Source organism: Ornithodoros turicata, chromosome 6 (assembly GCF_037126465.1).
Source record: "Ornithodoros turicata isolate Travis chromosome 6, ASM3712646v1, whole genome shotgun sequence".
Lineage (NCBI taxonomy): Eukaryota > Metazoa > Arthropoda > Arachnida > Ixodida > Argasidae > Ornithodoros > Ornithodoros turicata.
The window spans coordinates 63,432,714-63,456,797 of NC_088206.1; the positions used below are offsets into that span (position 1 = coordinate 63,432,714).

At 48.5% G+C, this 24,084-nt stretch overlaps 1 protein-coding gene and 1 long non-coding RNA gene across 2 annotated transcripts in view; one reads left to right on the forward strand and one right to left on the reverse strand.

Annotated features, from left to right (window-relative positions):
* LOC135396993 (uncharacterized) overlaps positions 1–24,084 on the reverse strand; it is a 66,000-nt gene that overhangs the window by 1,025 nt on the left and 40,891 nt on the right. The gene's annotated exons all lie outside the window — the stretch shown is intronic.
* LOC135396996 (uncharacterized) overlaps positions 134–24,084 on the forward strand; it is a 70,896-nt gene continuing 46,945 nt past the window's right edge. The window contains exons 1-2 of the long non-coding RNA XR_010423569.1: positions 134–211; positions 2,285–2,336. This is a non-coding gene — a long non-coding RNA (uncharacterized LOC135396996). The remainder of the gene's footprint in view (positions 212–2,284; positions 2,337–24,084) is intronic.

Consider the following 24,084-nt stretch of genomic DNA (forward strand, 5'->3'; position numbering starts at 1 on the left):
TTTCTTACAGCCACTCGAAGCGAAGCATAGAGTTAAACTACGTTGTCGGATTGTGCAATATAAATCAGTTGGGTGCATCTTTTCGTGGAACTATTTTTTCCTCGCAATGCAGTCCTCTCGCCACTGGTGAGCACCGCGTCAGTCGGCGCCTTTTTGGAAACCGTATGCTGTGGGGCACAAACGCAACTTTGCATTTACTGCAACCATGAAGGTAATCAGAACTTTCTGTCACGTAGATGTGTGTTTATATCCAGAGCGACAAAGTTCTAGGTTCTGACAACGAGAGACACACTTACAAATAAGTTTTGATGTCTGGAGAAAGTTGTTAGGCTTAGCTATCAAAGTTGGCGAGAACTAAACTCGTGCTGGGAGAGAAAAGCACACTAATTGATGTGCAGATGCAAACATTTAGTGTCTCTCTGTGTCTGTGCATCTGTTATTTGTCATCATTTTCGATAAAGCGCGTTTGTGTGGATGTGCGTGTGAGAAACGCGCGTACCCTGTAAAGGCGGTTTCTCCTTATCATACCTTAATATCAGGTGAAGCCCACTTGCGGGTTTCACTGCAAGGGCGATCGGTCATGCTGAAGACGTAGCCTCACCAATTGGTAATGGATTTGATTGTACAAGTGTGTTTTAATGTACATATTTTTTGATTACTTGACTGGTTATTGGATATGAAAATTGATATATGTACGACCGCGCACACTCAGGGTTATCGCGATATTTATCTCCCATGTATGGGTATTTTTGAAAGTACGACCTCTTTCTAGTTTTGTCTTTGATGCTCTAGAATAAGTTTTAAGCGGCATTACGCATTCCCAAAGCGTATAGCTGCGATATCTTCTAAAACTTTTACCCTTAATGAATTTTTCCCACTTTCGCATTCTATTTCCGCTTTCTTTCTTTAATATTCATTTGCGCTCCCCGGTGACAAATTTCTCTTTTGAGAAACGACGACAGCTAGGATGACTAGAGCCGTACGGAAGAGGCGCCCCGGTCGCAAACAGTGCACTCGCATTTGCAGACGACCGTTTCCCCATCCCCACCCATACATCCTCAAATCCCTTCCTGCACGCGCGATATACACTCATAGATAGGCACGGGTTATATAACGGGACCATTACAACCTTTCGTGGGTTGAAATGGCACTGGATTTGAAGCAGACGCGGAGCAGAAAGGAAAAGCCCATCTCGGAACTAAAAAAATAAAATACAAAAAAAGCAGACGAGTTTACCTCATGGGAGCTGTTTGAAGCCGTTCATTTTTGTGAGTCGCAGTGATAATAATAAAAAAAGTGGCGGTCTTTACTTTCTCGAAAATTCCAGAACGGGAGTTGCATGCAAATTTAGTGGCGAGAGGGGGTGAGCGGAGGCGGGTATCCTCCTAATTAACATCATTTTTGTGATCCGCACAGCTAGAGTATCCCCTTTTTCTGTCCCCGCAGTGCATCAATTAATTATGAACGCTTCAAAGCTTCCGAATGTGGTTGTATGTGTGTGTTTTATCGCTCGATGGGTATAGATAAGTGAGAGAGGGAGGAAGAGTCCCCGATGTCGGATTGATAAACGATTTCCACATCCCGTTTCGCCCGCGCTCGAAAGGGTTGTCGGTAGCGCACGGTAGATGGCGCGAGTGTGCTTTCGCAAGGCGTCTCGTTTTATTTTCTCTCCTAGCGGACAATCGGTCTTGTTTTGGAACTGCGCGTGATTCAGTCGGTTGCTCATTTGCCTAATTCGTTCTTCTTCGAGAAGGATCGTTTGAAAAAGGGACGATGAGTTATGAAGTGTCGCACGCCCTCGGACACTCCACTCTGACGTCGCGTTTTTGTGGACCAAGGGTGGCATAAATTATCACGAGCGTGGCGGGTTTTAATTCGGTTTGTGTTTGTGCAACTGGGTGGCGCGTTAATTAAAGTCCACTAGAAAGGGATAGATGGTTGATTTAGTGCGAGCGACTCTTCCATTTAATGAGGGTTTAGGACTCCGGCGTGTGTACGGCTATAAGACGGTGCGGGGAGTCATTACCCATCTAGCGTGAAGCGATTCATTAAGCTGGCGTGCGCGAGTTGAGCGCTTTCCTAAACAAGCACTTGATGAATTTGAGCCGTCTCAACTGTCGAGGGTATAGATAGATGTTTTCACCGCCGTACTTATCTGTGGCGCAGTGAAGTGCTCTTTACAGGCGGCCAATAAGGAATCGTGCTCTGTTTTCGTTCCGCGTCAGTTTACATTCCACTTTTGCTTGTGGTCCTAGCTCTTCTAATTCTCACCCTCGTTTTTTAGCCGATTCAACGATGCCTCAAGATATCACAGTAGCGTCTCCAAATAGCGTCCGGTAAGTCAAAATATGTTCATAACGGGACGAGTTTCACATATAAGGGGTCTTCAAACATAAAGTACTACCACATTTGTAATGAAGCGAAAACGAACGAAATATGCTCATTGGGAGTTAATTCACGTGTTAATTCACACTGAAGAACCATTCGTAAATCGCAGTTTGGTTCAATTCTCCTTGAGGGAATCGTGTAGGTAAAAAAAACAAAAGAAAACAAAAAAAACAAAAAAGAAACGCCAGAAACAATGACCATTGGCCAATGTCACTAGCTCTCCCGTACCACAGTGGTTTCCTTTTTATTCTTCTTCTTCCTTTTTTTTTTTTTCAGTGTAGAAGAAATGTTTAGTAATTTACTTTCAGTAGCTCTGTACAACATGAAACAGCGCGTCAGCCTTTCGTTTTGTGAACAATAGTGAAGCTCTCGTGAGTTTCTGCAATGTTCTTTTGAGCAGGGTACGTATTTACGAGAGAATTACGTAGCACGCCTAACGTCCACATTGTAAGGAACACAGTACAGCAAATGGGATATATACGCTTCAAAATTAATGGCGAACTATCCTTTTCAGTTTTTGTTTTACACTACTATAACTAGGAATGAAGCGAATCCTCGCAGTACTAATGCGTACCGTTAATTCGTACCGTTATTCCTTTTCCTCCTATTAACCTCGAGGATTTAAAATTGGCGGCGCGCAATAAAACCCGTTACTCTCACAAGGAAAGCGAGTTTGCACAGTTCGCATAATCCGGGTCTGTTCGCCGCCATTAATCCCACCGATGGGAGATTAATCCGGGATTAAGTAGAAGGGCGGTTCATTAAGCGGGCGCATATGATACGCTCTTAAGATGTCGCACTTCGTTAAGCTGCAATCGTACACGAAGCATGAAGCAGAAGCGCAATATTGTACCCAGCGCGCTTGCTCAGTTAATTGGGGAACTGCGTCCGAAGGATGGGGCACTACACTGAAGATGAGTGTTCTCTTCGTTGATTCGAAGAAATGTGCCAAATTCGGATATCAATATTTGCCCTCCGTATCTTTCTTTCTTTTTTCTTTTTTTAAATGCAATCCTCCTTGCCATTGCACTCCTTGCAATGATCACGTACCTGATTAAATGCAGTCCATTGTATGAAAGCTTGTACGGTAATAAACACAGTAGTTTCTGTGTTTTTATCTCTTTATCACTTGCGTTCACCGTACTTGACTCAATTTAGACATCTCCCGCTTCGTATTGCAATGACAAAGTAAGGGCAGTAACTTTTAGCTCTTTTGTCCATCTGACTGGAAGATATACACATTTTCATATTTTTTCATTTTCATCATGGAAAATAGCCGAAGCTCTGTAGTGCACGTTGAGCATATGTAGGTAATTTGATAGTGCACTTCCAGCCGAGGACAGCTGTTTCGCTCTACTTGGAGCTCTTCTGCACGGCGCAGGGAAGGCGTTGAGAGTGTCAGTGTCAGCGCCGACCCAAGATCGTGTCACTTCCCTGCGCCGGGCAGAAGAGCTCCAAGTAGAGCGAAACAGCTGTCCTCGGCTGGGAGTGCACGATCAAATTACACACACACACACACACATATATATATTAAGAAATAGAGAAAGGCGATCAATGTCACCGCGCATAATGCACATTAACATAGTGATCGCGAGGTGATCTTTACCCAGTGGTGATCTGATCTGCTGAGTACCTTAGCGGTTTCCCCTAAGCCGACTGTGAAGAAATGGCGCCACGCACACCTGATCGACTACATTTTGGGGGAACCTGAAGCCTCCTACACCTCCCCCCCCCCCCCCTTCTCGCTAAGCCCCTGGGTATGAATATGCTACGTACGCGAAGACGACTTGGTCTCGGTGCAATATTGGGCTTAATCCTTCGAACATTTAATTGAACGTCGGGGACGTTCAATTAGCGGTTCCTGTCCCAGGTGCCGCCCAAAGAGCGCGGCAGCGTTCGTTGCATGCCCGACCCTTCGGTAGCTATCGATACGTCAGGGAATAACCAGTGATGGCGTGACTCTAACTCATATGACACCTCGGCACGCGTCACAGCTGGTGATCTGCCTATATCCTTTCCTTTCCGTTGGCGCATCTGCTTTGGCGTCGGGCATCTGTCGCGCTTTCTTTTCTTTTTTTTTCTTTTTATGATGCGCAGTTGAAAGGTGCATTTTATAATTGAGGCAGCTATTAAGGGGGAAAGTTATACGCCCGTATATTACGCGGTATTTGATTTAATTTAGAAACGATTCGCCACGCATTTGTGAGCCCACAATTGCGCGGCCACAATAACAGATGTTCCAATTTTCCTGCCTTTCCCCTCCCACTATTACAGAGAACAGAAGGCGAACAAAAGAGAGAGAAATTGATTACGCGTCGTCATCCTTTAATTTCCACCTCCGTTCCTCACTTCATTCTTCCTAGAGGACACGTAGATCTCTTCCCATTCATTACGTCAACTGTTTGCGACTGATATAGCTATTACCCGTCCGAATGTGGCTGATTGTCCCCGATGTTAGGCTGCTGCATGCGGGCCCGCGTCAATCGGTGCGTCTAATTTTCGCTCGCGCGCAGCCAGGCGCGTCGGATACGGACTGCCCTGCCGCGAGATTGCACAGGCGTGACGTCACGTCGTGGGGGGGGGGGGGGGGTCCTCTCACGTGACTTTTTTTCTTTTTCGTCGATGTTAGGGGAGATAGGTATGGAGGTGTCCATTTGATGCTGGAGGTGAGTAATCAAAGGTCAGCGATCACACTTCTGATGCGTATGGTATGTGTGGATTTTTGTGCACGCGTCAGCAATCACGCATGCACGCAGTGTGGGCGCTGACTCAGGTTGGGCCGTGAGGTATGCGAGGGACACGACACTTCGACCTTAGACATAGTCAATTATGAAACAAAGTTAGAGCCCAGCTACCTGTGGTAGCCAACCTAAAAGATTAAAGGCACAAAAAACAACTAAAACTAAAAGACTAAAAACACACGACGCACGGATACAAAAGATGAGCTTTAATGTCAGTCATACGGTGCTACACGGACAGTTTTAATGTCATTTGTCTGAATGTCATTTTCTGCCCAATGAGTTCGCCACAACCCATTCGCTCATGAAAGGCTTACCTTCCTACCATTGTCTGTGCAGAATAATTTTAGTTTGTACAAAACCACGTTATACTCTATAGAGGACAGGGTGTTTTAATAAATTTTAGAAGAAACCGGCAATGAAAATAGAGCCGTCTTTGGCTGCAACGAATGGGATCACCAGGAGGCAAAGATTGGCGGCATCCAATGAGACGTACAGCAGGAGAAGCGCGCGCTTACCTATCGTGGCCGTGTGGATTTGGAACGGGTCCGATCGTACTGTTCCGTATATGCGCGGCTTGATGCGCACTGCTTCATTTTTCAATACCGATTCACTGAATTGTAGCCCACAGCAGTTCTCGCGAATGTTCCACTGACAACATTTATTTTCACGTCCTTCGGACAGCGACGCCAGCCCACTTCGCAACGCGCACTATGTTTTTCGCCGGGACTGCTCCATGGCGTGGCACGAGCTGAAACGACGTCCAGCGCTCAGTGCCGAAGCAAGAAAGAGTCCGGTATAATTTCGACTGTAGCTCCGAAGTTCTGGATTATGATAACAAGTACGAGATCAACGTAGCGTGTAACGTAATTTGAAGTGAACTTTTCTTTTTGCAAACGAAAGGAAAGTTATTGTTTGTAAGTAAGTGAAAGTGGATTGTTTTTCCATTTGGGAGTGCCCCTTGACCTTTAATGCAAAAGTGCGATATTTTAAAATAATTTTCCAGAGCCATTTCGATAAACGGGAATCACGTTGTTTCTTTCTGGTGCGGTTTCCGACGTGTTCACAAGGCATTCCACGGGCAGCGGCAATAACCACGGCACTCAAAAATAGATGCCCGTGCCGACAGCACAAAAACCGGGATAAGCTCCTCTCTTTTTATCCACATAGCAGGAGGACATCCGCCCTGTGACGAATTGCAGTAATCATTGGCACCCGGGCGATTACCGTAATTTGCAGCGTATTTTGAACCCCCCGTCCTCTTACACAACGGGGAGACCCTTATTGGTAATGCGCGATAAATAAAACAGCTATCTATCCGAACAAAGTGCCGATATCGACGTGCGCGCCTCACACGAGGGGATGCGGCGGTTATTTATTGGATCGCGCTTTATTGGTTTTGCACGAACAAATTACAGCGTGGGCTTTCGAGGCGTCCATTGTGTTGACCGCTTGACCACTGACCCGTTGCACAGGTGCGAGCGATAGCGTGGTAGCGAACTGCGCAGACGAGAATGGAGGTGGGTAATAACGCAGCAGGGAGGATGGTCCCGCTATTGTTGCGCAGTATCCGTGTGGTTCGCGCGTGATGCACGTGGTGCAATGGAGGGTGAACAGTCATGGGGGTCACGCGAAAAGTAACGCTATTGTTTGCGCAGGTGGGGCGTCCGGGACGGAGGTAAGCTTTATGTAGTTGCAGGGGCCTCCCGACGACGTGGATAGCTGATGAGATGTTGATGGGGTACGTCGTCAGCTTTATATGTGGGGGCTGAGTTTGATGAAGCTTGGGGAGAGATATACGTGAGTGGAAATACAGTTCGGTGGTTCTGGCTGCGGTGGAGTGAACTTGTCGGTGGTTTAAGAGCGTGTCCTCGGGTTAAGTAAAATGTACGTGACTCGAGTAACTGCGCGACCAGGCTTCTGATTGCTCTTTTTACCCTTGTTTGTGTTTTACGAGCGAAGTTAACAATTCAAAATTCACTCAGCAATCAGCATACATTAAACTGTCATTTTGTATTGGCAGACGCTGCGAACATGTAGTCTGTTCCCGGCTTGGTACAAACCGGCTGCGAACAAGTGCGCATAATTTAGACAGAGTAGAACAATAGCGGATTTGGATTCTTCATTTTTAATTTGTTGAGCCGAATAACACCCCGTGAACACAAAGAGCGAAGTCTCCAATGAACCAGTAACGGTAGCCCCCTTCATATGCATATTCCCGAAGATTAAGGAACTTTTACTTTTATTGCAACGCGACAACGGAAGATTAGGCCATTAGACCGTTTCGCGTCGAGCTTCGCCACCAAGCACACCGCTGTCATGGTCAAGCACGCTTTAAAGTGAACGAGACTGGCGCAGTGTTCCACTTTTACCTAAGATTGCGTAATTTCCCGCGTTTAATCCCTACAAAAATAGAATTTTCCCCCAGAAAGTTTTCCCCAAAACTTGGTTCCGCTCCTAATGATTGTTTGAGCCGTCTCCCTAGCCGTTGTTCCTGTAGCCAAATGCAGCGCGCTAGTTTTGTGTTTATCCTCCCCTTTGTTGCCAACTTCGTTCATCGGCAAAACTACAATTAACGAGGGAGAACTTCCGTCAGTTTCTCAGGCGACTAATTGCAGGAGGCGATGCTTCATCAGCACTTTTCCCATCTCCCTGAGGAGAGAGGAAGTTCTCTTCCTGTTGGCAGCCCTCGTCTGTTGCCATGAGCGTTCGATGAGGCAAGAAACAACCTTCGATGTGTCAGGCGACACGAATGACACCGACCGATAACCGATTTTATTCGGGAGGTGGCCCAAGTGCAAGACGGGGACGGCGCTGTAATCGTGTGTCGTGGCCTCCTGGCGGTGAAATACGGCCTCTCCCTTAACTATTCACAAGACGCAGAACGGACGTTTGGCCCGGAAACGACCGCTCACACGCGGAGCAGACGATAAAAGATGCCAGAAAAGGAGAGCGGAAATAAATGGCTGCCTCCGCGTTTGGCTGCCCCCGCGGGACGTCCTTATCAACCCCACGGGTCCCGCGCTCTCATAATAAGACGCAAAGACGCCGCGGAAATGGCTCCTCTTCGGAATTGGTCGTTAAGTTGATCGTGCAATCCTCTTTCCGATATACATACGGGTCACAATGGACGCTTAACGAACGCTACAGTATCCCCTCTTTCCTTGCGTGGGGTGCTTGCGCCAACCTCACTCGCGACGGCAGCGCTGCGGGAGTTGGCGGCGGAGCGCGCGCTCTTTCACCGCGTCGTCTGCTTTCCCGTCTGGATGCGGGTGAGATTTTTGTATGCAGTTTGCGAAGACGTCAGAGAGTAGACGTTGCGCAATGTTTTTTTTTTCTTTTCTGTTTTTGTTTTCGTCTCAGTTTTTGAGGGAGTATATGGGAAAATTCGACAGCTGCAAGCTTGGAAAGAACATAGAAGGTGATGTATGTTACGACAGCGGAGGACAGAAGTTACGAGAAGCGCTGAAAGCTTTTGTGGCCGCTTCTCGTCGAGGGGGTCGGCAGCGCACGAAGAGGGGGAGGGATTTTTGTTCGCGTTCGTGGGGCTAGCGTGTGGAACAAGATGTTCTGTCTAAAATGTCTTCGTTCGGACGTGGACTAATAAAAGAGGATAGCGGTGAGATGTGTAGATCGCCCGTATCGCGTTTTGTTTCTCCGCTCAGTGAGGCGATGGGCGGAGTGCGGGGTTTCCCTTATTTATTGGAAAACGCTGTCGAAAAGGGATTCCGTTTAGAATGGGCGCGTAGTTCCTCCTAATTCCACGGCGCACGTCTTGAACGGTTCTGTATATTTAAACTTTGCTAAGTTAAAAGTGCAGTGGATCTGTTGAGATTTATGGACACGTGATTTTCTATCTTTGGTTGTTACTTGGAATATCTTCATCGAGGGATGTTACGGGGGATGATGCTCGAACGTCGTAAATATTTGGACAACCGTGCGTCGTAAATTTAGGACGTACGTTTTGGAGGCCTTTGGAAGCTTTGAACGCCTTTTTTAAAATGCCTCCTCTGTAGATTGTTGTTGAGCAGGAAAATGAAATATGATAGGGGCTGCCTTCCCTTAATTGAAGTTACGATATTAAATTTGTAATGCTCTTTGCGATATCGAGCGGGACATGTTATTGCAGATGTCAGCTATTTGTCCTTTGACGAAGGACGCTGCAACCATGGTGACAAATATGCAGTCATTATATTGAACTCAGGACGAAAAATTCGCGGTGATACATACAGAGTACGATGTTTACTTGTATTGCTTGTTGAGGATAGACCGTCGTCGTTTTGATATGTACTAGTGGCCACATGCCGGAAATACTTTGAGTATTGAATTTAATTCAATAAAATTAAATTCAATCTTTATTTCTGGCTATAGTGGAAGATTAGCTAATAGCCCAATGGGCTGGACTAGGCCACTCGCAAAATAATACCGTCCTGGACGTCGTTGTCCACAGGGAGGTCTGTACGGTGCTCAGGGGCGGATTTTGAGGGGGGGGGGTCAGGATGTCATGACCCCCTCCTCAGTTTTTGTCTATACCTAGTGTTTAATTGACCTAGGTCAAGCTGCACTGTGCAGCTTTTTGTCCTGGGTTCCGCCACTCTTCTGAGTGATGTAAAATGAATTGAATTGAATTGAAGGTCTTGTACCTACCATGCTCGCCAAGTCTGGACCCTCCCCCCCCTTTCAGAAAAATCCTAGATCTGCCCCTGACGGTACTTTTATGGGACGTTGTGACGAGCGGACGATCACCTGGCCCCTCCACACCGTGTTGGCACGATTGGCGTTGCAGCATCCGCTAGTCACGTCTACATCAACGTGACCCCCCACCTTTTCAGAACCGACATAATACTTCATCGAAAGCCTGGCATTCCGCAACGATCACCAGGAGAGAAATGCTTACGTCGCCTACCCCCCTCCCTTACTTCCGAGTCACTTTGGCAACCTCTTTCAACCCCTTTAACGCCCTTTTCTTCCCCTAATATAGATGGCGTACTTGCGGCGCGGCGAATAGTCTGGTAATCCGCCGCAATGCCCTCTGTGTGCACCTCTCTTAACCTAATTGGGACGGCTTTGTGCCCCGCGGCGGCTCATTTGCATCCCGGGGAACGTCGAAAAAAAAAAAAAAAAACATCTTCCTTTGTCAGTGGCGTCCTTTGGGATAATATCGCTAGGGGAAAGAGGTGAAGCTATCCAGGGGTGGTTCTATCTGATCGCCGTCATTAGTCTTGGAGGTGAGGACGGAACAGTGAAAAGCATCCAAGCAGCGGGGAAGGCACGTGAGAGATTGCAGGTATTAATGAAATAAACATTAAGGGCATTTTAGGAGTTCCGGCACCTCCAGGGGAAGAGTTATGTGTGGCTTGTGGAGGAGAGAGGGAACGGAGGGGTTGCGCCGTTTTCTGTGAGAGTGTTTTCTGTTTGTTTGTTCGTAGCATTACCTTCGAGTTTGAGGGGCGTGCAGTCCTATTTGTTCTGTTGTGAGTTGACCGAATGTGTACAGTTGTACGGGGATAGTTTGTGGTAGAAAGGCAAATAAGGACTTGTATGGGTTAGGAGTTAAGGGGCGATTTTGAGATGGTCTACAGACAGCGGAGAAGTTTAGCTGTAGCGTACGCAATCGCCGTGCGTAGGCAATTAAATAGTGTGTTCACAGGCATGTTTCGCGTGTGTTTTTGCGCACGCGCAAAACATAAAGAGGGCTTCGCGCAGTGCGCAGAACCACCAACGGTATTCCTTACGTGCGGAAATGCGATAGTGTACGATGCCACTAAAATTCAGTATTAATACTCTCTGATAACACTTTCAGTTGTACTGTACGCTTTCGCTTAGCGTACACAAGGAAATAGCGGGTGCACACTCCGCATGTTCAGGAAGTGGCTTTACGTCTAGTGTCGAGTGCGCAGTGTAAACACGCTATTTCCTTGCGTACGCAAGGCAATTGCATGCACTACAACAGCAACAACAATAATAAAATAAAACAATAAAAACCGTGGAATGCCGAGGGTATGTAATCAGTGTGACTTATTCATTATCGGTTGTCACACATGGCTCGCATTCTGGGACTGTAACTGTCGCTTCTCCAGGTCCAGTCGCTCAGTACGGTTTTCAGGGGCGCCACCGTTTGGCGAACGAGCAAACATGAAAAAAAAGAAAAAAAAAATATATATATATAACGATTCACTTGTGTTACCAATTGCGGATATAAACGTACTGTAGTATATTTCATGTCCCCGCTTCTCTCGAACACTTCCGGGCCTCAATTATGTGTGGAGGACTACCGTCCCTGGCCCTCACGGGTGGCAGCATATTGTTGATGAACACATTCGCAGATACAAAGCTTGTGCGTCCGTCCCGTTTTACTGAGGGAGTCGAAAACGAGATGGCATCGAAACTGCCCAATTTCGCTGATTGTGGAATCTCAGCGGGGTGACGCACAGTCACAACATTCCCATGGACATCGTCCCCCCTCGACCTTTGGTCATAATAGGGGGCGCATGTTCTACGACCACCATTTTCACACTACGATGGACAGGGGGCGCGACGTGTCATCCAGAGACATATCCAATGGCTGGCCGATAAGGCGAGAAAGAAAAGAACGCTTAAGGGGTGTTATCTGTGACAACCGGCGGTGGTTTCGAGTTTCGTTCTCCGGCTAGATGGGAGGATTTTCGCGACCCATTTGTTTCGCAGGGTGTCCGCTCGGTGGCGATCGGTCGGAGGTTAATGATTGGCCGAGGGGGTCCCTAATGTAATTGGGACGGCCAGTCATGATTGGTCGGGTGGTGGTAATGGCGTTTCTTTTGAGACGGATGCATGGGGAATGTTCCCACAGACTGGATGAAATGTATAGCGGACATTAGGGTGCCTGACTGTTTCTTTGCTTCGTTTTTAGTTTTGTTTCGTGCGGTGGGTTCTTTGTAGGCGGTGTTGATGCTGCCGTGCGGGGACTGATGACGAGATTCCGTTATGCTTTTTGCTTTCTTTTATTGCCAGGGATGATTTCTTCGCCGAGAGATGCTGCCGAAGGGAATATATACGGTTTATCCCGCGTTATTGTGTTGCGGGGCCTTATCGAATTATTGGTTCATTTGTGGGCAGCGTGTGTTAGTGGTGTCGTGCATAGAAGGACAGACAGACGCACCATCGTTAATATTACCGCCGTTGATGGACTGGATTCAAAGAGAATCTCGTCATTTTTTTTGCCACCCGCGTTTATGGTGCCGCGAAAATGCTGCCCATTGAGTTTACTGGATGGGTGACAGTGACGAACCGGATGCTCTTTAGGCAGATGGCTATTTTGTTTTCCTTTGGTGCTCTAATGTCTTTTCTAGGGAGCGGGAAGTAAGTTGCAGAAATACCGATCCTTTCAGCGAAGTCATCTGGCACCTACAAATCCTTCCTTGGACGTTGTAATTAGGACCTCGGGTCTTACAAAAAATAATACTCTGCGGTAAAATTAAAAGCAATTCGGATTCGACCGAAAAGCTCCGCTTTTGAGGGTTCCCGTAACCGATAGGTCAACGGGAAAAGCATGCCCTGATGTGACTGGTTGACGCGGTTCGTTTTCTTTTGTGTTACCAGCCCACTCCATCTTTGCCTAGAGATCAGCCCCCGTGGCTCAGTGGTTAGCGTGCTGGCCATGTCACGTCGAGTGCTGTCTGGGGTTTTTCCTCAGGCGCTTTCAGACATATGTCGGCATAAGTTCCCTTAGAAGTCGGCCCAGGACGCACATTCCCCCAGGGCGTCAGTCGTGACGTTGCCCACCTCCGTGAGGCCGACAACGGCGAGCCCTTTCATCAGCATCACCATCTTTGCCTAGAGGCTCCTCCACGCTAGCGTCGCTCAGCGGGAAACCCTGTTCCTGGTGATGTACCCTGTACCCCACCACCCCGTACGTAGTGACTAAATTCTAAAATTCTTCTCCAAAAATTATATTCTATATCTAATTCTAAATTATAATTACCGTCTAAATTCTAAAATTCTACCCTAAAAAATATATTCTATAACGAAAGGAAAGTTAGGTAGCAAGCGACCTGGTGGTGACGATCCATGACTTGAAAACCCGAGACGAGGTTGGGGACGATAACAAACACAAACACGGTCTCAGACCGTGTTTGTGTGTTTCTGTTATCGTCCTCTACCTCGTTTCGGGTTTTCAAGTCATGTATATTCTATATCTAATTTTAAATTATAATTCTCATCTAAGTTCTGAAATTCTAAATGAACTGAAAGTCACTAAATTGTATACATCAGCACCATGATACACATCAGCCATGTGTATTGTCATCAAGTAGGGAATCCTAGGCGCTTCTTGTGTTACCAACGGTGGGCTCGTTTACCACAGATGTATTCTATAGCCATCTGTAGGATGGGACGAGCGCAATACTTGTATTGACACTATAATGGAAGACTAGAAAAATCTTTTTTTTTTCATTGTTAACTCTATGAGATGAGCCACAGAAGATTGTGTACGCATCTTCCTAAACTTTCCCTAACCGTCTAGCCCCCTCGTGTACCGTATCTTGCCTACTGCAATTCCGGAATCAACGACTGAGACGAGTTTTAAAACATCGCCAAATCGCTATCGCACTGAAGCATGCAGCACCCCATCGTATATACCCTCGAGGAGTGCCAACACCGCTGTGCTTCACATTTAATCCACCTTGCAAATCTCACCAATTCCCTCCTTTAGAAAGCTTTAAAATGCTGGAGAAGCACACTTCCACTCATACTTGCTCACTGAAGTGGAATTTGGTAATTCCGTCCACAACCCTAAAGCATTTGCAATGCCACTGTTTCGAGAAATTTTGTAGCCCCATCCGTAACCTTTCCCTTCCAAGCTTCGTGCGCACATAATAGCTGATGATATTTCTGAATTTCTCCTCGCTCCAACAGTCACCCCCATGAACAACTCTACACCTATTAAGCCAAACTTGATAGACAATTTCTGCGGCCACCAATAGATAGAATCTTTGCTGCTTCCTAACTACCTGATTGATTGGTTGTTTGGTAAAAAAAAAAAAAAAAAAACAAAAAAAAAACAATATGGATCCCCGCAGCTTGTTCAAAATTTAGACTACTTCCTCCAGAATATTTTTTGAAACATAGTCACAGGTATGCGAGCACTGTACACTAAACAATTTCATGTTTTAATATTTTACCGTTTCTGTGCGACTACAAAGTGCACAGTCGCGTCTGTTTGTCGTACCCCATAAATAGAATATGTCTTTAACTGGTATTACTCCGTGTCCTATTCCTTTTGCTATCCAACCAGAAACTGTTCAGTCTTTTCCATCCCTCTCGTCTTTGTAAATTTCCACCACCTTGCAATCGCCACAGCCCTTATTATTGTTCAACCCGTACAAGAGCCTGTTTCGCTACAGTGTATAGTCTTGGCTGGCTTTCAGACATTGACAGACTATGATCAATGCTCTCTTGCCTAAAATGTTTTATGTTAGTGCCCAGCCAAAATCTCGATCTCCCGGGAATCTCCGGGAATCGTCTTGGGCTAGCATCCCGTAAATTTCATGCACCGCGTATGCGTTGTTGCGACTTGGGCGGCTTGGTAGCGAACCGAGGCATCAACACGGGAAGGAACAACTGTACTAGTTTATTTACAGTGACATGGTCAGAGCAAGAATGAGAGCTATTTGGCAATGGCGCCCAACGGTTGTATAGGTTTTGGGCGAAGGAACAATTGTTCCTTCGCCCAAAACGAAGGGCAACGAAGGGTTGCCGAAAACGGTGTCCAGTCGTGACAGCCCAAAATGGTGGCCGGTCGCAACAGCCTATGTAGATACGGTGATTGCTTTCTTGAATACAGCGTTCACAACAAAAGAAGTAGCATGGTACCCAACACACCGTCTACATTGAACGATAACAAAGTTGTTACGCCTGCTGTGGCTTACTGCGACATTTTGGTGAATGAAAGTTGGTAATGCAATGTCGCTCTGGCGTTCTCGTGTCTCGTAGCACAAGCCCGTGTCTCTACTGAATACTGACTATAAGATTATTTCTAGCGCTGTGCCGATAAGGGCCAAGAAGCTCGAAACGGCCGTCTCCCTTCAGATCGGCGTTCTAATGATCGCCGTGGAGGGAGACAATGTAGTGCATGCCTGCTCTTCGTTTTTAGGGCGAGGGCAGTACTATTTTTGAACCGTGACGTGGGCAAGCTTACGCTTGTCCCATCATACAGTTGGCAATACAAAACGTGATATTGCAGCGAATTTCTCCCGTTCTGGGCCTTGTCATTCCTCCTTGGCAGGTCTGCGCTGTCCCCGGACGGTCCCTGCAGCTTGCGTGATGCCCTTTATTGGGCTCATAGTCGCATTCAAACCGCAGTTTTGGCATCTTTTGACCAAGAGAAGGCTTTCAACAGGGTGCACCACGGGTACATGTACCAGGTCCTGCACGCTTTTGGTTTCCCTGTTACGGTTATTGGCTGGATCAGAACTCTGTACTCCGGAGCTTCAGCTACTATTGGGCTAAATGGGGCTCTGTCCGCCAGTTTTGCGATAAAGTCCGGTGTGTGGCAGGGTTGTCCTTTGTCCCCTGTTCTCAATGCCATGGTCTTTAGTCCACTTTTGGAGTCTCTTGCAACTTTACTTCCTTCGCGCATGCTCGAGCTACCTGGCTCTACAGCTCTTCCGCTTTTTGCGTACGCAGATGACCTGTCTCTGATACTTAGAGATGAAGCTTCTGTTGCCGCGGTCTTAAGTGTTCTAGATGCCTATATGAGTTAAGATTTCCAGCTCACGAGGTGGTGGTAGAAGTGATGGAGTGGTGGTCAGGTGCAGCCGCAAGTCCGTCGCGGAGTCGCAAGAAGACAGGCCAGGCCCAGGCGTGGAGACTGTACACGATCTTTATTTCATAACGCTCACAATCCAAAGACCCCCTCAACCAGTCTGGCGGTTCCCTATATACATCTCCATCTTACCCACTCTCCCACGGGACACCCAGTCTCGTGCAAGGCAAATTCCACAAACTGTCAATTCGTGACACACTCCAGGACGCTTCACAGTATAATACAAATATATACATATACGTGTGGATGGGCCGGCACACGTGTTGCACGTTTGCCCACGTATGCCACGAGGGCCGTAAATAACGAAAGACGACACGGCTCTCAGGGAACACTGTCCCGTACTCACCACTGTCGTTATTACGAGTCAACCAGTGCCTCGTCTCATTTTCGTGTGAAACCAACGAGGGCTGCGTCTGCGGAGGATTCCCGGAATCCGGAACCCATCGTCGATAACAGACACCGGGGTGGCCGAGGTGACCAGCCACGCAAGCCAGTGGCATTACCCTGTCGGTTTCTTTGAACGCTGCAGCTGCAGCCTACACGGCAGGGTGTCAGAAACTAACACTATGGCAACGTGTCAAATGCGCGCATTAATCGGGCGAAGGGTGTTTTGCTCTTCCTTAATGCTACCCCGTCTTGCCCGGCGCCCTTTGACATTCTTGTTAAAGACGACGTTCATATACTAGGATGATATAACTTTAATAGTTGCGGACTCTCGCCGTCCTCGTGGCTGAGGGCGCACCAGCGCAGTGTCCCTGTTCTCGCTGATCTCAGAGGTTTGGTGCTCCCTATCACGTGTCGTGCCCGTTTCGCCGCCTCATGGTTTTTCAGTAAGTACTGGTACCACGGCAGTGTTGCTATTCCCCCTTGTCAGATCTTGGTGGCTGCGACCCGCACCGCTTTTCGTTTCTTCTGGGGTGTCACGTGCCCGCATGTGCCTGCAGCACATAGGTGGCTTATGGGGTCCACATATGAAGACCAAGTGTCTTGCCTAAAGGTATTTTTGATGCGCTCATGGAGCCGTGTCACCCTGCCCATGATCTGTTACAGTTTCTCCTGGGTCCTGATATCAGGTTTTTTGCTGCTTTTTCGCAGAGTAGGCCCCGATCTGAGTTTGTCGCACCCCACCTCAGAGAGTATGTCTCCTCCATGCGGCGCCTGCGTGAGTCCTATCCTGGTGAACGCATTTCAACATGGACTGTCAAACGTCTGTACAAGTCCCTCTTGGAGCTGCTCCCCATGCCTTCGGCGGCTGTGGGCCTTGGTGTGCCCCGGCAGGTTGCTTGGTGTCTTGTCACCGCGGGCTGCTTGAACGCACGTCGGGCTGGCCTGCAATGGGGCTTGGCACACGACGTTTTCCCGCTTCGGGACCGTCTGGCTCAGTTCGGAGTCGCCACTCCTTTCTGTCCATACTGTGCTTGTTACGAGACTGCAGAGCACGCGTTCATCAGTGCCTTGTGCCCGATACGCTGTGGCACAGAGTTGAGGTCCTGTTCGGCGTGCCCCGCATTCGGTGGACTGCCATTCAAACGCTCTTCCAGCCTCCCGTCCCTCATCGCGATAGGAAACAGTCCCTCCTTCTGGTAGTTGAGATTAACTATCAGGTGTGGATTTCTCGCTGCATTGCAGCACAAGGTGGCCGCGTCCGTACCGTAGCAGAAGTGCTAATTCTTGTTCGAGCAGGGGTTCGTCGCGCTCTTCGTAAAGAGAGAGAGCTGTGCTGGGAGCTGTGCACTTTGCAAGGCGATGGCAGACATCTTCGGTCCTCTTTGAAGATGATAGAGGTACGTATGTGCTTCACTTTTAGGTGGCCAAGTATAGAGTGTGCCGTTGTCACGTTCGCAACTTTCCGCAAGTCTTCATTCGTTGCATGGTGATGTCCAGCACACATATTAATCTAGAGATCATATGAGGGAGTTGGCATCTATACGTAGCCGTAGTTTAGTCCGTGTGAAACATTAGAGGGAGCCAGTTTGTGAGGCTGGTCTTCTGCTCCGACGCCAATACATGTGTCGTGGAGTTTGCGTAAAAGAGGCTATCCCCATAGGTAGTTCTCTCGCTTGATGACAATACACACGCTCTCCTGGAATGCGCCGCCGATAAAAAGTCGGGGCAGTACCGCTTGCGGTGCTGTTCCGGAAAGATTTTTCTTAAATCTGTCGCTCTGTATGCTCTGGCTTGGGGGATTGTAACGTGCAGTTAGTATCAGTGCAAAGGGGACTACCTCCAGAGGTAGATCGCCTGCCTGATGACAATACACGCTCGTATGCTCGTTGCCCACCTCTGTGAGGCCGACAACGGCGATCCCTTTCACCATCACCACCACCTGGTCTCTGAACGCGCGGACTATCAAACTGTCGTCGGGACAATATCGCTTGCGGTGCTGCTTCCGGGAAGACACGTGTCCATATGCGTATTGTTCCTCTCCTCCGGGACTTGAAAGAGCTCGTACTCCCAATTACCCGCAGAGCGCGTCTTGCTGCGTCTTGGTTTCTCAGCAAATATTGGTATTTAGCCAATATTTCCATCCGTCCGCGGACTACCTTCAGGCATCGGGGGCCTATTCGTGCCTCATTTCAAAGTGAAGTGCCTTGCCTTAGGTCTGCGCGCGATCTTTCAGGTTGCAAGAGCAGGAGCATCCTGCTCGGTGCCTAATAACTTTTCTGTTAGGGCCCGACATTCGTTTTTTTTTTTCTGCGCAGAAACACACGCACTCGCGTTCGGAGTGCGTGGCTCCCCACCTGGAGGCATACGTTGTGGCAATGCGCAGCCTGCGAGTTCCTTTCCCGGATGATGATATAACATCATGGCCTCTGCGGCGCCTTTACATGGCGCTTCTTGCGCTTGATCGGCCACCCTCGCACTCGTCGCGTGTTCAGCGCCACATAGCGTGGCGTAGGACTACTGCTGGCTGGCTTGACGCCCGCCGGGCCAGTCTTCAGTGGCGCTTAGCGCATGATGCCTTGCTGCTACGTGAGCGTTCTTCGCGTTTTGGTGTAACGTCACCCGGCTGTCCCTTTTGCGAGTACAGGGGGTCAAAAGAACATGCTTTTAGTTTGTTTGTTGCCGAGTGCCCTCTTGCATCGTGTAGCAGGCTTCTATAGCCTGACGGATGTTGAGTGGAGCACCGTTCGTGGTCTGTACCCCCTCCCTGTCTCCCTCCTCCTTGGGATAGGCGGCATTTTGTGCTCTTGGTGGTAGAAATAAATTACCATGTGTGGATTGCTCGCTGTGGACGACTGCACTCAAAGCAGAGCCACAATGTGCAGGAGGTGATTCAGCTCGTTAACGCCGGTATTCGCAGATTTCTTTGCAGGGAGCGAGCGATACTTGGAGCGGTTGAGTTTCACCGCCGCTGGATGACCTCTGACATTCTCTTTCTGGTGAACAATGGCAAGTTCCATGTTAACCTATGAGGTGTCCACGTCCTCGTGTTGTTATCCCACTTGCAGCTTTCCAATGCCATGGACTGTTGCATGGCGAACTGACACGTATAGCAATCTCCGAACAGCCTTAGTCGCTGGGCAAGAGTTGGTATTCACAATGTGTTTGAAATCTGTTTGAGATGCTACAGTAAGCCGGCCCCTGAGATTGGCTTTCCTATCTTTTGATGCCAATACACACGCTGCTCTGTCTGTGTGGCTGGTCTTCCGCACCGATGCCAATACACGTAAATGAGTCTGTGTAAATGAGTTTGTATAAAGGAGCCTACCTCCATAGGTAGCTCTCCTGCTTGATGAGAATACATGAGTCGCAGGCAATTTCTTCCTGTGCTGGGAGCAGTCGACCGGCCTCGGTAGCTCAGTCGGTAACGTGTTGGCTTGCAGAGCTCAAGATCGCAGGTTCGATCCCGGCCTATAGGACGGTAGCAATGTGGGGAGGTAGACATTGCTTCCAGGTAAATGAGATTCCGACGCTCGTCAAAAGAACCCCAGGTGGTCCAAATTATCCGCAGTCCTACCCTGTGGCACGTGCAACATGTCGCCACACTGGGCAGACAATCCTTACGTGTAACGTCACAGTACCATTATTTGGGAGCAGTCGCCTCGCTCCGTGTCCATGTTCGGCAATAGGCGCGATCTGTGGCACGCAAGGGCTCATGGGAACTTAGAACGCTTTAGAGCATTACGAGACGGGCGGAAGTAGAAGAAGAACAACAACATTCCCTGTGTGCGCAGCATCAGCATCAGCCGGGGTAAACCATGAACGAAGCAGACGACAGAGCAGTGTCCCTCAAAGTAGAGCCCTGCGCGGATGAGATTTTTGGCATCCGCATCCGACCCGCATCCGCGCACACGTTATCCACATCCGATCCGCATCCGCTGCATACACGACCGTTTACATCCGTATCCGATCCGCTGAGTAAAACGCAATATCCGCATCCGATCCGCAAAATCCGCAAGTTTCGAAGGACGCGTAAATACCGCCGGAAGAATGTTGATATAATTTCGGATGCCTCCATGCTGTCACGGAAGGGATCACGACGATAAGCAAAAGTAAACCTTTCAACAAACGCGATATGGAGAGACTTCTGGAACGCGTGGAACGCTACCTCGTCGGTGCTCGCGTGGACGCCACAATGCCTCCTCTCCCGTCTTGGCCGTGCATGGTCAAAGGTGAACCTGAGCATGCGTTCGCTGTCGGCTCGCAATACAAATAAATTGCTAGTGGAAAAATTACAGCACGCGGTATATCCGCATCCGATCCGCTACCGATCCGCTGCCTTCGCATCCGCATCCGATCCGCATCCGAGCTCGAGCCATCCGCATCCGATCCGCACACCGCAGAAAGTGATAAATTTTCATCCGAATCCGCAAGTATCTTGCGGATATCCGCGGATATCCGCTTCCATCCGCGGATGGTGCAGGGCTCTACCTCAAAGTTCCCATGCTGCTTTGTGCCGCGCGCTTGGTGGCGCGCGCATTTTTCTTCAAATCATTTATTCGACTTGTTTTCTTCCACGTGGGCGGCTTCGCAGGTGTTGGCTGTTTCTCACTCAACGTTAGTTTGACTTTGTCTGGTCTCTGTTTCTCTCTCATATCCGTTTGACGATAGTTTCTGCCTTTCTTTCTTACGTGTAGCTTCTCTTTGTGAAATTTTGTAGCTTAGTACAAGTTTGTAAAACTCAGTCGTTATCTAATCTCAACTTTGTTGTTATCTAGCTTGTAGGATTGTAACTATAGTCAGTGTCTGTGCAAAGGGGACTATCTCCATGGGTAGTTGTGTTGCCAACTGTAGGATGAGACGTACGCAAGCTTGCCCACATCACGTTTCGAAAATAGTGCAGCCCTCGCCCTAAGTAGGTAGTTCTCCTGCTTGATGACAATATACCACGATGTATTGTAGACAGCACGGTTCGCAGCGCCGGCTTCCTGTAGCATGTATTGTCATCAAGCAGAAGCTCCGAGTGTATTAGCATCAAATGGATGGCCGTTCACAGAGTGTGTGTATTGTCATCAAGCAAGATAACCACCTATGGAGGTAGCCTCTTTTACACAAACTCTATCTTACATACCAGATAACACGCTCCAAAGGGAGATTGCTTTTTTGTATTGCCAACTGTAGGATGAGACAAGGGTAAGCTTGCTTTTGCTTTTGGAGATTGCTTTTTGTACGTGCCATACCCTGCGAACAATCCTGAATATATATGTATTGGCATCATCGTGTATTGACATCGAGAGAGGCGTTGTATTATTAAACTTCATTCGGCAAATTGTCGCAGCAAGCCACGGCAGGTGTCACAACTTTGTCATTGTTCCATGTTGACGGTGTGTTGGGTAGCATGCAACCTCTTTCGTTGTGAATAGAACACTGTAGACACGAAGGAGAGATGAATAGAAAGCAAACACCGCATCTTGCCTGTGCTGGCATTCTAAAATTGTCCTTTGCAATATGTCATTATTCCATCGTGCGTGCTCGCTGTAAACCCGCTCTGTTCCGAAACACATCACACTTCACAACCATGTCTCCGGACGGACATTAATTCGAAACAGTCTCTTTCCATCATTCCTCTCGTATCTATCATCCGTTGACACACGACGAGGAAACTGAAAAATAACTCATTTCTACGGGGTCACGCTGGACGTGTTAGCTAAGGCACCTACTGAGAAAATTATAGCTTGCAAGAATGCGCGCAGCGGCGGTGAAATCTCCCAACTACTTTGGCGCGTTTTGTGATAATAGATTATCTCAGCATTTTTATAAAACCTCTACCAGAGAAACGTCATCATGACGTTGGTAGACACACCGAAACCAAAACAGATCGGAAGGCGAAAGCTGGGTTCCACGAATGAGCAATTGTTCGCTGCCTCCTATTGAAAGAAAAGTGGGACCGAAGGTCGCGCCCTTTTCAGAGACCATCGTAATCCCCTGAAAGATCGTGGCTTTCGGGCGCGACTTTGTTCGCCACTAGCACTGAACGTAGTTCAACTCTACCAAACTCGTGGCGCTGTCGAACATTATGACGTCATTTGTTTACAAACAAGTAGAGGCCTATTGACCAGCGGCATGGCTGAGTGGGCTAAGGCGTCCGCTTGTTGGTGGTGGTAACCAAGGTCGTGCTGAAGACTGGGAGGTGGTGGGTTCGAATCCTACCGCCGGCTGTGCTGTCTGAGGTTTTCCCTGGGTTTTCCGAAGACTTTCCAGACGAATGTCGGCACAGTTCCTCCTGAAGTCGGCCCAGGACGCATACTAACCCCCTGTCCCCCACTCCTTCCTGCTATCCTCTCTCCGTCTGTCCACATCTGTACGTCGCTCATAGCCACAGTTGCTTCGCGGCGGTAACACCCAATTAAAAAAAAAGAAAAAGAGGCCTATTGGCTGCCGAAGGCCGCCTGCTACAGCGCGAGAGCAAGGCGACCGGAGGACTGCTCTGCGTCAGACGCGAAAAGAAAAAGGCGCGCGCCTCACGATTGGGCGGGCGACGTGACGTATGTAGCAGACTGGGAGTCGGGGATGGCACTTTTCTAACGTTTTCCTCAGTCGCTTTGAGACATATGTCTCGGCACGGTTCCCTTAGTTGTCGGCCCGCAGGACGCAAATTCCCCAGGGAGTCAGTCGTGACGTTGCCCACCTCTGTGACGCCGACAACGGCGAGCCCTGTCACCTTCACCACTACTCACCACCACTTTTCTAACCCGCGAGGTTGAAGGCTCTCTTACGCACCAGAATGGCGCTGCGGATTCGTACTTTTTGTGCGAATATATATCTTGCAGGTTTGTAATCCTCCTGCTGACTTTTTTGTTTTTCCGAGCCCTTCCATTGCCCTTTAAAGTGCGCGACGAACTGTACCCGACAACGGCGTTCTTTCCGGTCAACACCTTCTTTCTTCCTTCGCGTCATTCGATTCCGTTTCCTCCCCTATCCCATTTTGACGTTTTTCGACTGTCGCTTAGACTCGCATCTTACGTACACGATAAAACACGCCGCTCTACACCGTCGATGACAGCGCACAACAGCGCAGTCACACTATCGTTTGTCACTCCCCCCTCCCCCCTCCTCCCCCCCATTGACCTCATCATCGGCGACGGTGACTCAGAAACATCACCGCATCAGAGACTCTCTCAAGAGTGGCCCATTCCAAAAACTTCTCTTTCATCCAGGAAACGAACATTTGTCCCTCTTTCTTTTCTCTCCTTCTCTCTCGGCTGTCTTTGCGGAGCGATCGGAAATGGCTGTTGCTTCGAACGTTGGGCTGCGGTTGTTGAGTGTCTCCCATTAACGTTCCCCCTTGTCTTGGCAGCCGTATTTCTGTTTCGACGTCTTCTCATTGATTTGTGGCAGGACAGGATTTTATGGGCGCGCAGGGAGAGGTTATGGTTATGGCCGATGTGCCAAATGGTTTTAAAGAGACGGGCGCGTGGCAAAAGGGACAAAAGAGAGACACGGCTCGAGGAGTTTTAATGCGGGACACCGTCTCTTCGCTCGTGCGAGCATTCAATGTTTGTCGTCTCGTGTGGAGGGCAAGTAATAATGTCGGCCGGGTAGTGCGCGATTGTGGGGTGGCTTTAAATAAGGCGGAAACGAAGTGGATTTCGGTTGGCGGAATGGACTGACGTCACCAAAGGTTTCCTGTTTTGTTTTCAGTTTGTAGGGGGAGACGCGGGAATTAAGCGTGAAAATAAATTTAGGTCCTATAGTACGCGTATTTGCTGGATG